Here is a 17,386-nt window from a genome sequence, read left to right as displayed (position 1 = left end):
TTTATGGAGGAAAACAGATATCTCTATATACCCTTTCCTTGCTTCCCATTGGTCCTTTCGTATACCCCTTCCCCACTTCCCATTGGTCCTTTCGTTGTTGGCATTGTGTTGTCCCTTTTTCATTGGCTTGTTTCCTGCCTCAGCGGTGTCCAGGTGTTTAGGCAGGGTTTAGGTTGGCTAACAGGGGAAGTAGCAGTTGCATGTGCTGTAATCTCAGGGCCTCCTCCCAGGGCCCCCCTGGCTATGCTTCTCCTACATGAGTTGATTACAGATCCTTGCCTCATTAAAGTACTTTCATTGAAGGCCTTCCTGTTGGTTTATCTTCATTAGACCACTCATAAGTGAATGAAAGACAGCTGAACTGGTCCTGCCCTGTGTCCCTAAAGGTGGCCTATAACTGGTGGAAGCAGTAACCTGTACTATGTCTTTCCTGCCATCCAGTGGACAGTCCTTTCTTAGGTTCTCATCGTCCCCCATCTCCTAGTGGTATACTGTCATTCTCCTGGCAGGCCTGTCTTGTACATCCGGACTGGTCCCTGCATGATACCAACTATAGCCAAGAGATAAAGGAGATGCAAGGAAAGAGGGGAGATATCTTCCAATATGAAGACCTGGGCCCCAACACAACATAAACAGGTTCCCAACAGGGATTCTGCAGCCCTCATTGTGGCCTGGGGTACTGGAAAGGAGTGGAAGGTATAAAAAAAGACTGCTGTTAACTTGGTACTTTTTGTATAGTAACCCAAATCCCATGTGCACAGGAACTAGTATACCATGTCTAGTCACTGAAGGTATAGCACTGGGCCTCCCAGCAGCTGTGTCTTGTGCACATGCATATACTTTATTTTATTACATATTTTTGGTTTCTTGAAGTAGGGTCTTGCTCTAGGCCAGGCTGACCTGAAATGTAGTCTGAGGCTGAGACTTGGACTCACAGTGATCCTCCTACCTCAACTTCCCAAGTATATGCATATACTTTAATAGGACATTAGAGCACAGCCTCAAGGCTCTCCTCTTCCCTCTTTGTTTATTTATTTGAGAGAGAGAAAGAGGCAGATAAAGAGAGAGGGAGAGAAATTGAGAATGGACACACCAGGGCCTTTAGCCACTGCAAACAAATTTTAGACACATGTGCTACTTGTATATCTAGCTCACATGGGTCCTGGGGAATCCAATCTGTGTCCTTTGACTTTGCAGGCAAGCACCTTAACCACTAAGCCATTTTTCCAGTACCCCTATTCCCTCTTTGAGAGACACTTGCCCCACAAGTTCAGTTTTCTACCTGTGTTAGGGGTCCTTTGTGTACTGACATTGGAGATAAGGGCACAAGAGGGCCTAGGAGAGGGTTTATGAGAGTGAGCTTCATTTTAGGGCTTATACAGGTACTTGACAGGACTAAGAACATAATGCTCTTTCCATAAGGCTCAGCATCCATGTGAAGGCCATGTTGGATGACACAATATGTATGATAAAGGTAACATCACAGTACTGAAGAAAGTGGCTCAGTACATTTGTTGAGCAAAACCTTTTCGCTGGGGTGATACAAATGCATGTCTTCTTCCCAGTTAGGGCACAGGCGACAGACCAAAGGACAATTACACTAAACCAGTTTTGGTGAACCAGTGAGTTTATTGGGGTTACTTACAGAGCAGGGTGAAGGGTCGCTTAAAGGAGCAATAGGTGACTCCAGCACAGCTGAAGCACAAGAAGTCTCCTCCTACCCTGGATTATGACCTCCCCATAGGTGCTTCACTTCAAAGGCAGCTACATCACCAGAAAGTTCGCCTCAACAAAGGTGGCAACTCAAGGAAGCTGCATCTCTGAAATGCACTGCACCATTACAAGCAGCTCCATCAGACGGTCTCTGTTCTCCAAGCAGCTGTTTCCTCTTTATATAGCCTTAGAATGAGGTCTCACAACCCTCTCCCAGACTTGTTGACTTCTTGAATCAGAGGCCCTTTTTTCTCTTCAATTCGGAGGAATCTGCTGCACAACAGTCCTTGATGGAATCAACCTAGCAAATTTTTCCTGCCTCCTGGTAGCCAGTTATGCATCCAACAGGCCGTGGACAAGAGGGAAGCTGTCTTATATGTCTCATTCCAGGGCAGAGTCACCTGCTTCAGCCTCTGCCAAAGGCTTTGCTACTCAGACACTGTGATCCACAAGGAAAAGGCAAGTAGGCACCATCAGTCTCTCCCTTCTTAATCCTTGCTGTTTACTGTGGCCCTAGGCACCACTTTATCCTGGAAACCTAGGGCCATGATCTTCCTGAGGACATTTTTGGGGTTTTCATGCACAATTTGTAAAGTTACCTCATGCACAAAGTGGTATTTTGCCAAGGACTCTGGCCAGAGGAAGACCAGTTGGAGTGAGCTCTGGCAGTTAGAAGGTATGATGGGGAAATGAGTCACATGGATGAAATGTGAGACATCCAGATAGGAAAAATCTATCCAAAAGAAAAGTGTTGGGGAGAAAAAAAAAAAGAGGCTGCTTTGAGGATGTTGGCAACATGGAAAGGAGGAAGACTGATTCTTTGAGTCACTCTTTCAGGTCTTGGGGAAGTGAGTATATTTATATGAGGACCAGGTCAGGGGCCATGACCATAAATCAGCCTTTTCCCTGAGCCAGATTCAGACAGCCTGGGGTTCTGGTGCCAACTATAGGTGACAAACTCCTTGTGGTGGCATTCTCCTATCTTGAGGATAGCCCAGCTTTAGATCAGTTTTTGTGGCCAGTAGGTGGTTTCTTGAATCAGTCCAGAAAAACATACAAGCTCACAGAGATGCAGTGGAGGCCAATCCTGGAAATGAGAAAAGGAACTGGAGTAAAGTAAGACAGAGCTACTGATGGCTACAGTATTCCACCAGTCTCCTAGTCCTTTCAGTAGAATCTGGTTCAAAGGTTAGAATAGTGAAGGAGCCCAGACAGAGCATAGAGGTAAAAATGCCAAGTCTTCCAAGTCCATTCCAGTTTCTAATACTGAGGCTCCAAGAGAAGACTGACTATGAATCATGCAGGGTGGCTCTATCTGATTCTAAGGTCCTCGTTCTTTCTTCTGTATGTGTTCAGAGAGGTAGAAGATGGGTCCAGGGCTGCTCTCAAATTGTCTCTGGACTGGGTTATAGCAGTAGAGAGCCAAGCCACATAGAACACAGGACCTTTGCCCAGAACCAGTCTTCCCAACCTCTGTCTGCCCATCACTATTTTCATTTGGCAGCTGGCCTCTGTTCTGTTAAACCCAACTATTGCAGTCAGATTCTAATTGCTGGCAGAGAATACACAACCAAGAGCAGCTTGTGGGAGGAAAGCATTTATTTTGACTTACAGACTTGAGGGGAAGCTCCATGATGGCAGGGGAAAACTATGGCATGAGCAGAGGATGGATATCACCTCCTAGCCAACATATATGGAAAATAGGTGCAGGAAAGTATGCAAAACACTGATAAGGGGAAGCTGGCCATAACACCCAAAAGCCTGTCCCCCAACAATACACCACCTCTAGGATGATCCAGTTCCCAAATTGCTACCAGCTGGGGACCTAGCATTCAGAACACATAAGTTTATGGGGAAACATCTGAATCAAACCACCACATTCTACCTCTGTCCCCCATAAACTGATAACCACACATGATGTAAAATGCAATACATTTACTCTAACTTTAGAAGTCCCCATAGTTTTTACCAATCTCAATACTGTTCAAACATCCCCACAGTCTACGATCTCTTAACTGAGACATTAATAGCAAAACACACACACACACACACACACACACACACACACACACACACACAGAGAGAGAGAGAGAGAGAGAGAGAGAGAGAGAACCATAATGGCACAGAATAAACATTCACACTTCAAAAGACGGCATTGGACAAAGTAAAGAAATATTCAACCAATAACAAGATTTAAAACAAACAGGGCAAACATTAAACTCTGTGGCTCCAAGTTTAACTCTAGTGAGTGAGAAGTCTTCAAATTTGATAATTTTAACCAGTGATGAGGTTCTGGAGTTCCAATTTCACCCCTCCAGCTAGGCTACTCACAGTCCTGGAAAACTTCATCCAGTGCTGGCAGCTCTCCTTGACAGCCATCCTGTAGTACTGCCATCTCCATTGGGTCTCCTCTGTAACCCATGGTTCATTCTTATGGTTCCATTTGACCTCCAGGCAGGTAATCCAAACAAACCTGCTTCACACTACCCATGGCCACTTCCAAAATGCAAAACCATGTTGCAAATTCAATGACCCTCTCTTTCCTGCATTGTTATACTCCATAGTACCAGGTGACCACCAATTTGTTAATCAAGTGGAGAATAAAGCAGATTTTGGAGAACAAGACACTCCTTCAGCATTCAGGCCCACCCCTTACTTCAAGAGTTCACATTCTTCCTGCTGTTCTGATGCAAATTAGCTGGTTCAATCTCAGTAGTTGTAATTTCTCAAACAATTTCAGTTGAATGGACAGCAGTTTCAGCCTAAAGATTTCATTTCTTTCTGTGCCATATCCTTCTGCTCACACCAGTCCATTTCTACATAATGCAGCCCTGTACATGTTTTCAGGATAAAGGGAATAACAACAAGTCTCTCACACAAACTACTTCAAGCCTAGTTCAGGCAAAGCTCTTTCTCACTCTCATAAGCCAAACCTCACAGTCCTTAGGTTTTACTGTGTTCAGGTCTTTCAGCTCTTACCAGAATAGTCTGTCAAGCTGTACTTATGCACTGAAAGGTGGATCTTAGGCCAAGATTTCAAATCTGTCTACATTCCTCCCACAAATCAGTTCCAAAAGACCAAAAGCCACACAGTTAGGTTTCTAGCAGCAACAATACCCCACTGTAAGTACTAATCTACTATTGTAGTTAGCTTCGTGTTGCTGGTAGAAACACTCGACTGAGAGCAGCCTATGGGAGGAAAGTATTTATTTTGGCTTATAGACTTTAGAGGAAGCTCCATGATGGTAGGGGAAAATGATGCCACATCACATGGTGACCAACAGATGGAAAACAGCAGCAGGAAAATGTGTTAAACACTGGCAAAATAAACTGACTATAATACCCATAAGCCCACCCCCAACAATACACTGCTTCCAGGAGGATCCAATTACCAAGTTTCTACCAGCTGGGTACCTAGAATTCAGAACACATAGGTTTATGGGGGATACCTGAATCAAATCACCACACCAACCCAGGGTGCTGGCCAGCCAACAATGATGGAATGTGGGGCAGGTGTCTGGGCCTTTGCCTAGTATACTTGGTACTATCTATGCCAACGTGGGCTAGGCTGCCCCTGTGAAACCCTCTGGGCATATGTGTGCCAGGAGCCATGGTCAGAAACAAGAGGATACTCCCTGAGGATGCGTGAGGGCTGCCTATCAGGTCAGGTAAACAGTTTCTCAGGGCTGCGGGAATTAAAATACTGAGAGCCTAACTCCCTCACCATTCTGCCAGTCCCAAATGGTATGTGTGTGCATGTGTGTGTGTGTGTGTTCTATTTGCCTCTCTTTCCTTCAGTATATCTATGCTCTAACTTTTTTTTTTTTTTTTTTTGGTCTTCCATTTTCCTCCGTCAGCCCAGTGCATCCAGATGATGCAAGCAGACTCTCAAGCTTGATGATACATATTATAAGTCTTCTTGTTCTGGCCAGGTTGTGCAGGGAGGACCCGAGTTCATTACAGGTGCTGAACACAAAAGATGGGCAGGGATGGGAGGGCCAAGGTATCACTACAGCCTGAGGTTAGACTCTTTTGCAAAAGGGTGTGGAAGAGTCCCACTGTGTACATGGTCAGAGGCCCATGTCCAGAGCTATTCTTGGCTATGTTGGTAAGTTTGTGAGGCCTGACAAGTGTGTGGTGGGCCTGGGCATAGAGAGGGAAATGTAGTAAATGGTTTCCATAAGCACACAAGTCTCTAGCTATAGTTGTTTTTTATTTATTGACAAGTTCCATAATTATAGACAATAAACCATGGTAATTCCCTCCCCCACACTTTCCATTTGCAACTCCACCCTCCATCATACTACCACCCCCTTGCTATCAGTCATTCTTTCATATTGATGTCATCATGTTTTCCTCTAACTATGATGGTTTTGTGTAGGTAGTGTCAGACACTGCATGGTCATAGATATCCAGGCCATTTTGTGTCTGGAAGAGCACATTCTAAGTAGTCCTACCCTTCCTTTGGCTCTTACATTCTTTCTGCCACATCTTCTACAGTGGACTCTGAGCCTTGTAAGGCGTAATGGAGATGTTTCAGTGCTGAGCACTCTTCTGTCACTTCTTTTCATCACTATGGTGCCTTCTGAGTCATTCTAATGTCACCACCATCTGAAAAGAGAAGCTTCTCTAACCAAAAGTAAGAGTAGCATTAATATATGGGTATGAAAATTAAGAAAAGTGTTTGCTAGGCTGTTTATAGTATAGTTTATAATATATACATTTAGCCAGACACTAGAAGATATTATATTCCTGGGGCTCATGACTTTCTCTGTCATAACTTTTAAGTATCAGGCATGTATTTCCTCCTGTGGAGTGGGCCTCCAGTTCAATTAGTAAGTGGTTAGTTTCCTCCATAACAGACATGCTACTATTGCACTGTTGGCTCATTTGGCCTGGCTGGCCAAATTTGAGGCTTGCAGTGTCCACTGTTGTTTATCTTCACTGGTGATTTCTCTCTCTCCCATGGAATTTCATGGTGCATAGGTTTTTCCAGCTTTCTGTCAACTGGTCTACATGGAGGAGGTTTTCAGCTCAGCTCCAGCAGGGTTTCTTAGTGACCTTGAAGCCCAAGTATGTGGCGTCTTCAGCAACAGAGTCTTACTATCTATTCCTGGTGGGAAGCCAAGGGCCTTGGCAATGACCTGTAAAAAGTGTTTTGGGGGGGCATTGGGGAATTCCCTGGCCAACAACTCACTGAAAGGTATCCCATCCCTTGTACTGAAAAATTTCTAGCAATAATCTATGGCTTCTGGGTGTTCCATTGTCCAAAAAAGTAGGTTTCCATATGAATTATTCATACCCTCTTAGATTTTGATTAGCCCTCCCACCACCTTTCCTTTATTCAATCTCTTCCACTGACCTCACTTAGGCTTTTATATACCCAGTAAACTATTCTACTTACACATATACAATACCATCATTTTAAGACCTCCCCCCTCCTTCCTCCGTTTCTATTCACTTTATATCCCATTTCTAGCTTACTGGTCTCTGCTACTGAGTTTTATTCCAACTCACATAGAAGCCCAAACATTTCTGAGAGAGAACATGTGTCATTTGGCTTTCTGGGCCTGGGTTACCTCACTAAGTATAATCCTTTCCAGATCCATCCATTTCCCTGGAAATTTCATAATTCCATTTTTCTTTACTGCTGAATAGAACTCCATGGTATAAACGTACCACATCTTTATTATACACTTATCAGTTGAGGGCCATCTAGGCTGGTTCCATTTCCTAGCTATTGTGAATAGAATGGCCATAAACATGGTTGAGCAAGTATCTCTAAGGTAGTGCCACAAGTCCATAGGATATATGCCTAGAAGTGGTATGGGGGGGGGGCGGTCATAAGATAAATCTATTTATATCTGTCTCAGGAACCTCCACACTGATTGTCACAATGCCTGTGCTAGATTGCATTCTCACCAACAGTGTAGAAGAGTTTCTCTTTTTCTGCATCCTCACCAGCATTTATTGTCATTTGTTTTCTTGCTGGTAGCCATTCTGGCAGGAGTGATATGAAACCTCAAAATAGTTTCAATTTGCATTTCCCTGATGGCTAAAGATGTAGAACATTTTTTAGATATTTATATGCCATTTGTATTTCTTCTTTTGAGAACTCTCTATTTAGTTCCATAGTCCATTTTTTAATTGGGTTGTTTGATTTCTTATTACTTAGTTTTTTGAGTTCTTTGTGTATCTTGGATGTTAATCCCCTGTCAGATGTATAGCAGGCAAAGATTTTCTCCCATTCTGTCAGCTGCCTTTTTGCTGTATTCACAGTATCTTTTATGCTTATATAGATCAAGCAGGAAGTTAGTTGGATTCTTGTCTATTTCACTTCTGGTAACACCATGATTAATCAGCCAGTACTAAAGGTCTATACAAGTCATACCTTTATGAGCATTGTTTTGCCTATGCTGTCCATTCTTGTGAATGGAGAGAGATAGGGATCTGTTTTCATCCTTCTACAGATACATATCCAGAAATACATATCCAGATTTTCCAGTCTATTTCATTTTGGTAGGTCACATAAATCAAGGAAATCGTCCATTTCTTTCAGATTTTCAAACTTAGTGGAGTATGTGTTCTTAAAGTACGCCCCTATGATTTTCTGAATTTCTTTTGTATCTGTTATAATGGTGCTTTTTAATCTTTAATTTTATTAGTTTGTGTCTCTTCTCTCTTTCTTTTCATCAGATTTGCTAAGGGTTTATCAATCTTGTTTATCCTTTCAAAGAACCAACTCTTTGTTTCATTGATTCTTTGGATTGTTCTTGTGGTTTTTGTTTTCTTAATTTCTGCCCTAATCTTTATTACTGCTTCCTATCTACTTATGTTTGGTTTCCTGGTTCTTCTTTTTCCAAGGCCTTAGGGTGAAGCATTAAGTTGTTTACTTGTGACCTTTCTTTTAAAAAATATTTTATTTATTTATTATTTGAGAGGGAGAGAGAAAAAATGCATGCATCAGGGCCTGTAGCCACTGCAAACAAAACCCAGATGCATGTACCACCTTGTGCATCTGGCTTACATGGGTACTGGGGTTTGAACCTGGGTCATTAGGCTTCACAGGCAAATTCCTTAACCACTAAGCAATCTCTCCAGCCCTGCCCTTTCTAATTTCTTTTTCTTCCTCAATTTTTATTAACATCTTTCATGATTATAAAAAATATCCCATGGTAATACTCTCCCTCCCTCCACTTTTCCCTTTGAAATTCCATTCTCTACCATATCCCCTCCCTATCTCAATCAGTCTCTCTTTTATTTTGATATCATCATCTTTTCCTCCTCTTATGATGGTTTTGTGTAGGTAGTGTCAGGTACTGTGAGGTCATGGATATCCAGGCCATTTTATGTCTGGAGAGAGCATGTTGTAAGGAGTCCTACCCTTCCTTTGGCTCTTACATCATTTAAGCCACCTCTTCCACATTAGCCTTGTAAGGTGTGATCGAGATATTACTCAGTACTCCAGTCACTTCTTTCCAGCACCATGATACCTTCTGAGTCATCCCAAGGTCACTGCTATGTGAAAACAGAAGATTCTCTACCAAAAGTGAGAGTAGCATTAATATAAGGGTATGAATATTAAGAGAAGTACATATTGGGCAGTTTGATAAGCATAGTATATACATTTATCCAGACATCAGCAGATGTTACACCCCTAGGGCTCATGACTACCCCTGTTTTAAGTTTTCAGTATCAGGGATGTATTCCCTCCCATGGAGCAGGCCTCCTGTTCAATTGGAGGGCAGTTGGTTTCTACCATGAGAGATGTGCCACTATTGCACCTGTTGGCTCATTTGGCCTGGCTGGCCAATTATAAGGCTTGCAGTGTCCACTGTTAAGTATCTTCATTGGTGGTATCTCTTTCTCCTATTGAACTGCATGTCAAATGGCTTCTTCCAGCTTTCTGTCAGCTGGTCTACGTGGAGAAGGTTATCAGCTCAGTTCCAGCAGGATTTCTCAGTGGTCTTGCAGCCCAAGTATGTGGAGTCTTCAGCAATAGGGTCTTACCATCTATTCCTGGTGGGAAGCCAAGGGCCTCGGCAATGGCCTATAATGTTTTGGGGACATCAGGGACCTCCCTGACCAACAACTCACTGGAAGGTATCCCATCCCTGGCACTGAAAATTTTCTATCAATCTATGGCTCCTAAGTGTTCCATCGTCTAAAACCAGAGGATTCCATATGTTTTATTTATATCCTCTTAGATTTTGATTAGCCCTCCCTCCACCTTTCCTTTACTCAATCTCTTCCCTAGACCTCACTTTGGGCCTTTTCACCTCCGTTAATCTATTCTTCTATTAAAATATATACAATACCATCCTCTGTGTGAGAAGGAAAAAAACTCAGTAGCAGAGGCTAGTAAGCTAAAAAAGAGATATAAAGGGAAGAGAAAGGAAGGGAGGAGGTTACTTAATAGGATGATATTGTATATATGCTAATAGAAGAATAGATTAACGGGGGTGAAAAAGCCCAAAATGAGGTCTAATTTCTTAATATAGACCCTAAGAGCTATAATTTTCCCTCTTAGGACTGCCTTCATTGTATTCTAAAGGTTTTTGTAGGTTGTGCTCTCATTATCATTTGATTCTATGATTTTTTAAAATTTCCTTTTTGATTTTTTTCATTGACTTGTTCATTTAGTAACGTATTGTTTAGTTTCTGTGATTTTGTGCATAGTCCATAGCTTTTCTTGTTGTTGATTTGTAGTTTAATCCCATTGTGATCAGATAGAGTGCAAGGAATTATTTCAGTTTTCCTGTATTTGTTAAGATTTGTTTTGTGTCCTAATATATGGTCTATTTTAGAGAATGTTCCATGTGCTGCTGAAAAGAATGTGTATTATGCAGCCTTTGGATGAAATGTTCTGTAGATATCTGTTAGGTCCTTTTGTTCTATGACCTCATTTAATCCAGATGTATCTATTTTTTGTTGGGATGGCCTGTTAATTGATGAAAGTGGGGTGTTGCATTTACCCACTACAACTGTGTTTGGTGTCATCTGTGACCCTAATTCTAATAGTGTTTGTTTGATGACATTGGGAGCCCCCGTGTTAGAAGTATATATGTTTAAGATTGTAATGTTGTCCTGGTGGAGTATTACTTTAATCAATATTACGTGACCTTCCTTATCTTTCCTAATGTTGATTTGAATTCTACCCTGTTAGATACTAGCAATGAGGAGTCAGAGCATAAGACAGATCACAAGTTTGCATCAGACTAAATCATGAGTGTCCATCCATCTTTGCCTCTAAGCCTATAACCAGATGTAAGACTAGGCAGGGCCCTAAAGGTGAGATAGAAAGTGTAACTCAAGAGGAGGATGATATAAACTTAAAGAACTTCAGGAGTGTTCTAACTTGTGTAGGCAGAAGCATGGGGAATATGTGTGGGGATTATTTTAAAGGTGTGTGATGATGGAAGAAGGAATATAAGACTAGATCCAGCAGAATTTATTGAAATAGGCCCATTCAGCATATATTTTAGATTTAACACTACAGCTTGTGTAGTTGGAAGAGGGGCCTAGAGTTTATTTGATTGGTTAGCTGAGGTATGAATCCAAAGATGACCTATTGTGAATGAGCTTGAGCTGCCTGAGATCCCTTGGGTTAATGTTGATAAAAGGATTGAAAAACTCAGAGAAAGCCCAGCATGGTGGTGCATGCCTTTAATCCCAGCACTTGGGAGGCAGACGTAGGAGGATCACCATGAGTTCAGGGCCACCCTGAGACTACATAGTGAATTCCAGGTCAGCCTGAGCTACAGTGAGACCCTATCTCCAAAAACAAAAACAAAAACAAAACAATTCAAAAAAAGCTTAGAGAACTTGGAATGCTGGAGTGGATTTGCGATGTAAACTTATTTTTGCCCCCACAAAGGGAGTGTCCAGAAGATGTGCCCTTCACTAAGACTATAAGAAACAGATTGGTGAGGGGAGTGCCCAGCATACTTAAAGTTTCCATAATATGTAAAGAAGACATCACATGCATTAGGTGACTCAGATGCAATGGGTCTAACTGGATCTTGGGGTAACAAGGGCCAAGTAGCAGCTCTGAATCACCAAACATGAGGTGAGCATGTTCACCGTAATGGACAGCATAGGCAAAACAATGCTCATAAAGGTATGACTTGTATGGACCTTTAGTACTGGCTGATTAATCATGGTGTTACCAGAAGTGAAATAGATAAGAATCCTACTAACTTCCTGCTTGATCTATATAAGCATAAAAGTTCCAGAGCAAAGGAACAAAAGGCCACTTTGAATTATAGCAACAGAGAATCAAGGTCTCTTAACCAGTTTCCACACTTGAGCCAGTTTATAGATCGTGAGTCCCTTGAATGAAGGTGTGGCCAGGTTTCCTCAAGGAAAGACCCTCCTACAACTTCCCAAAGTTTCAATATTAAACTTACTCCTATCCTTTCTCAGAGGTTCCTATGCCCTTTTGCTAGGGTAACTATTTACTGGAGAAAAGGAAATAGACCTTTCAAGGCCTACTAGACATTGGCTGTGAGTTAACATTGATTCCAGAGACCCCAAACAACATAGTGGCCCTCCAGTTAAAGTAGGTACATATGGAGGTAAGGTGATCAATGGAATTTTGGCAAATGTTAGACTGACAGTAGGTACAGTGGGTCCTCGAACTCACCCTGTGGTTATTTTCCCAGAGCCAGAAGGCATAATTTGTATAGATCTACTTAGGAGTTGCCAGAACCCCTGCATTGGCTCCCTGTGTGGAGTGAGGGCTGTTATGGTTAGAAAGGCCAAATGGAAGCCATTGGAGCTCCCACCACAGGGCTCATGACCATTCCAGCCATTGTTTTGTTTTGTTTTAACTATGTTTTCAGTACCATGAATGCATTCCCTCCCACAGAATAGCCTGCAGTCCAACTAGAGAGCAGCTGGTTTCCTTCATAGCAGACATGCCACTATTGTACCAGTTGGCACTTTTGGCCTAGATAGCCAATCTAAAGGCTTGCAGGGTCCACTGCTATTTACCACCACTGATGACTCCACTCTCCCATAGGGCTCCAGGCAATGTAGCTCTTTCAAGCTTTCGGACAGCTAGTTAGCAGGGAGAAGGTTTTGGTTTCCTGTGCAGCTCCAGCTTGATTTCTCAGTGACCTGCAGCCCAAACATGTGGAGTCTTTAGAAATAGTCTTACCATCTAGTTCTGGCAGGAAAACCAAGGGCCTTGGCAATGGCCTGTAATATTTGGGGGGCATCAGATTGGCCAACAACTTACTGGAAGGCATCCCATCCCTGGCACAGAAATTTGTTTTGTAATAATCTACAGCTTTTGTTTTAGAACTGGTTTGCAGGAAGAATAAGGATTTATAACTTTAGTCTAGAGAAACAGACCTTATTGGACCATTTCTGGTGAGAGTTTGAAAGATTTAGATGTAGAGAGAACTGTAGACTGTAGAGGCTTGGCTTATGATGTTTCAGTGGGGAAAGAAAGGATCTTGTGGAAAAAAAAAAAGAAAGGATCTTGTGGGAACTGGATTAGAGAAAAGCCGTTCTTGTGATATTCTTGTGTGCTCTTTCCATGTCCTGAGAACTTGAGCAAAGTTGAATTTAAAAGTGATAGACTAGTGTGTTTGGTGGAGGACAATATAGAGTATAAGTACAAAAAGTTTGGCACAGAAAAATGTGAGCAGGTTCAGATCTTGGGCAGAGACTGCAGCCTTCAGTTGTAAATGTTTAAGAGATTGCTATCATTGAGTTTGGACCAGCGGTTCAGTATTGGGAAAAAAAGAAGTTATATTCTTTTGAAAGGAGGGGTTCTAAAAGCAAAGTGCATAAGGAGATTCTTCTTCAGAGTCCAACTTATTCTCCCCCGAATTAACAAATTTGGAAGCTCCTGTTACTGTTTTCTATCTGATGTGGCCAAAGTGATATCTAGCCTCTACTCATGCCTTGCTTTTCCCTGCTATCATGAAACTTCCCATTGACTGTAAACTAAAAAAATTAAAATAAATAAATAAAAACCTTTCCTCCTATTGCTGCTTTTGGTTGGATGCTTTGTTCCAGCAATGAGAAATAGCATCAATACCCCACCTGCTACTGATTTTGGAAATATGACAAGTGAAGGAAAGAGTAAATAGGAAGTGCAGATACTTCTAGAGGTGGCCACTAGGTGATGTGGGGCAGTATTGAAATCCCTTCATGGAGGCTCTGCAAGGCCCCGGCATAGAGCTGTGAAAATGAACTGTGGGTTCCAATGGAGAGCTCAGGATTTTGGAGATTCCAGGACTATGGGACACTGCCAAGGAAAGCTTCTTACTCTTGCCTGAATGGATCATCTCAGAAAAAAAGGAGTGAAAGCTGAAGAAGTGGAGTTTGGATCCCAGAGGAATTCATCATGGGTCCTAGGTGTCAGACATAAAGTGGCAGAATTTGATGTTTTCCCTTCTTGCATTTTAAAGTTTTATTTTATTTTATTTATTTGAGAGATAAAGAGGCAGATAGATTGAGAGAGAGAGAGAGAGAGAAAGAGAGAGAGAATATGAGCACACCAGGACCTCCAGCCACTGAAAAACTACAGAGGCATGCACTACCTTGTGAATCTGGCTTATGTGGGTATTGGAGAATCAAACCTGGGCCCTTAGGCTTTGCAGACAAATGCCTTAACTACTAAGCCATGTCTCCAGCCTACCCTTCTTGTTTTTGATCTTGTATTGGGCCAATTTTTCCTTACTCTGCCTAATTAGTTTTTCTGTTGTTGTTATTGTTCTATTTTGTTTTTTAAGTCAGGGTCTCACTGTAGCACAGGCTGACCTGGAATTCACAATGTAGTCTCAGGGTGGCCTTGAACTCACAGCAATCCTCCTACCTCTGCCTCTTGAGTTCTGGGATTAAAAGCATGTGCCACCACACCCAGCTAACTAGTTATTTTTAAAATTTACTTTTTAACAGATTATATCCTTTTATTCCCTCTGTCCTGTTCCTATTTCCCTTGGGCCCTCTGCTGTGGGATTATGGGATTTTCTGTGGGCTCACGAAGGCCTCAGTCAGTCCCAATGGGAAAGTGGGGGAACTGTGTCTCTGGGTATTCCCACTCACTCTGTGGCTCTTCCAATCTTTCCATGCCCACTTCTGCAATGATCCCTGAGCTATGGTAGGCCTGTTGGCAGTCTGATTTAGTGTTGGGTTATTTGTAGTCCCTGGATTTCTGCTTTGATAGGTTGTGCTTGATCACTGTGTCTGCTACCATTGTTCTAGAACTGGTTAGCAGTAAGAGTTCATGGTATCACTTCCACTGGAAGTTCACCTGGGCCCTGGCAGATGTGGAAGAGGTAGCAAGTCTCATGGTGGGCAGTTGGTTATCTTCTTGTATTTTTTTTTTAAATCTTTTTGTCTTATCAATGGATCTTGACTCTCCTCCACTTTCTCTGATAGCTGTTAAAAAAAAAAAAAAAAAAAAAAAAAAAGCAGATTCTCCAACCAAGAGTGAGGGCAACTTGGGATAAATGGGCTATGAAAAGTTATTTGAAAGATTTTTGTTGTACAAGCCTACTTTTCATCTCCAGAAAGCAGCAAAGGAATTCTCTCTGAAGTGTGAGTTTCCTAATTATGGGAATCTGACTTGGGTTTCATTACCAGGTATGAATTTTCTCCCACTGAGTGGGCCTCATGTTCAATCAGAACAGAACAGTTGGTTACCCTAGAGTCTGTGTGCCACTATTGCACAAATGTGTATGTCTTGTCTGGCTGGTTGATTTCACAGTCTATAGGGTTCCCTGCTTATTCATGCTGTTGGTGACCATTTTCTTCCAGAAGTTTCCATTGTGCTTCCCAACACTATGAATGTCCATGGTTTTAGGAAGGTTAAGCTTTTCTACCTTCTGTCTGGACTTTCTCCCCTCTCCCTTTATTGATGGTTATAACTTGTAAAATGTTAGTCAGAATTAGCATTTCTATGGCACTGATTCATGTTGTGTTAACTTTTGTGTAATTCCATCCTTATCCTCCCTACCCCATATCTCTCCAAGACCTCTTCCTACCCCCAATATTCTGTCCTCCCCTAACAATTCCTCTTTTTATCTCTCCCTACTTCTTCCCTCTACTGGTCTAATTCTAGTTTTATGCCCATATTTCTAGTGCTGAGTACCATTTGCACTCATCTCTAATTGATCCCAGTTAGTAACCACAGGCAAGAGAGTATATGGGGCATCTGTCTTTCTGTGCATGTGTGACCACACTTAGAATAAGTTTTTTCAATACCATTTATTTATTGGTAAATTTTAGTGTTTCATTTTTCCTTACTGCTGAGTAGAATCATCCTGTATATGTACCACATTTTCATTATCCATTAATAAGTTGATGGGCATCTGGGCTGATTCTAGTTCTTAGCTATTGTGAATAGAGCAGTCACAAACATGGCTGAGCAAGTGTCTCTGTAGTAAAGAGCAGAGTTTTTAGGGTATATTCCCAGAAGCAATATTACTGGAACAAATGTTAACTCTATTTTCAACCTTTTCAGGAGTCTCCATACTGATTTACATAGTGGTTGTACAAATTTGCACTCCCACCAGCAGTGGGTAAGAGTTCCTCTTTCCCCATAGCCTTGCCAACATTTGTTTCATTTTACTTTTTGATAAATGATTACCTGACTAGAGTGAGATGGAATCTCACAGTTGTTTTGATTTTCATTTCTCTGATGATTAAAAATGTTGAACATCTCCTTAAATGCATAATGGTCATTTGTATTTCTTTCTTTGAGAAATCTCTGCTCAAATCTCTACCCCACTTTCTAAGTGGGTTTTGATATTTTTTATTGCTTAGTCTTTTGAGTTCATTGTAAACTTTAGATATTGGACATTTGTTGGAGGTATAGCCGGTGAAATTTTTCTCTCATTCAGTGGGTTGTTTATTGACTCTGTTAACAGTTTGCTTGTCTGTGCAGTAGCTTTTAGTTTCAAGAGGTCCCAGTGGTCTAGTGTTGATCCAATTTCCTGTACTACTGGGGTCTTATTCAGGAACTCTTTCCCTATGTTCATATCATGGAGTGTATTTCCTGATTTTTTCTTCTTGCTGTTTTATAGTTTCATGTCTTATATTGAGGTCTTTAATCCATTTAGAGTTAAATTTTGTGCAGGGTGAGAGAAGTGGGTCTAATTTCATTTTTCTACCAGTGGTTATTCAATTTCTCCAACACTATTTATTGAAGATGCTGTATTTTCTCCAGTGTCTATTTTTGGCCCCTTTGTCAAACATAAGGTAGCTATATTTGCTTGGATTTAGATATAGGTCTTCTACTCTATTATATTGATCTGTAGTCTGTTTTGTTAATACTTAAAAATATATTTTATTTGTTTATGAGGGAGAGAGAGAGAGCAAGAGAGAGGACGCTAGGGCCTCCAGCCACTGCAAACGAACTCCAGATGCATGCACCCCTTTGTGCATCTGACTTACATAGGTCCTGGAGAGTCAAACCGGGATCCTTTGGCTTTGCAGGCAAATGCCTTAACCACTAAGCCATCTCTCCATCCCTGCATGTCTGTTTTAATGCCAGCACTATGCTGTTTTAGTTGCTATGACTTTGTAGTGTATCTTTTTTTTCATACTGTACATGATTGTACATGTTAATTTATTATAAACGTTTGCTTAATGTTCATCTCCTCCTCTAAATTATATACCACATGAGAACAAAGGCTGTGTTAGTCTTGTTTAT

Source organism: Jaculus jaculus, chromosome 1 (assembly GCF_020740685.1).
Source record: "Jaculus jaculus isolate mJacJac1 chromosome 1, mJacJac1.mat.Y.cur, whole genome shotgun sequence".
Lineage (NCBI taxonomy): Eukaryota > Metazoa > Chordata > Mammalia > Rodentia > Dipodidae > Jaculus > Jaculus jaculus.
This window is presented reverse-complemented; position numbering follows the sequence as displayed.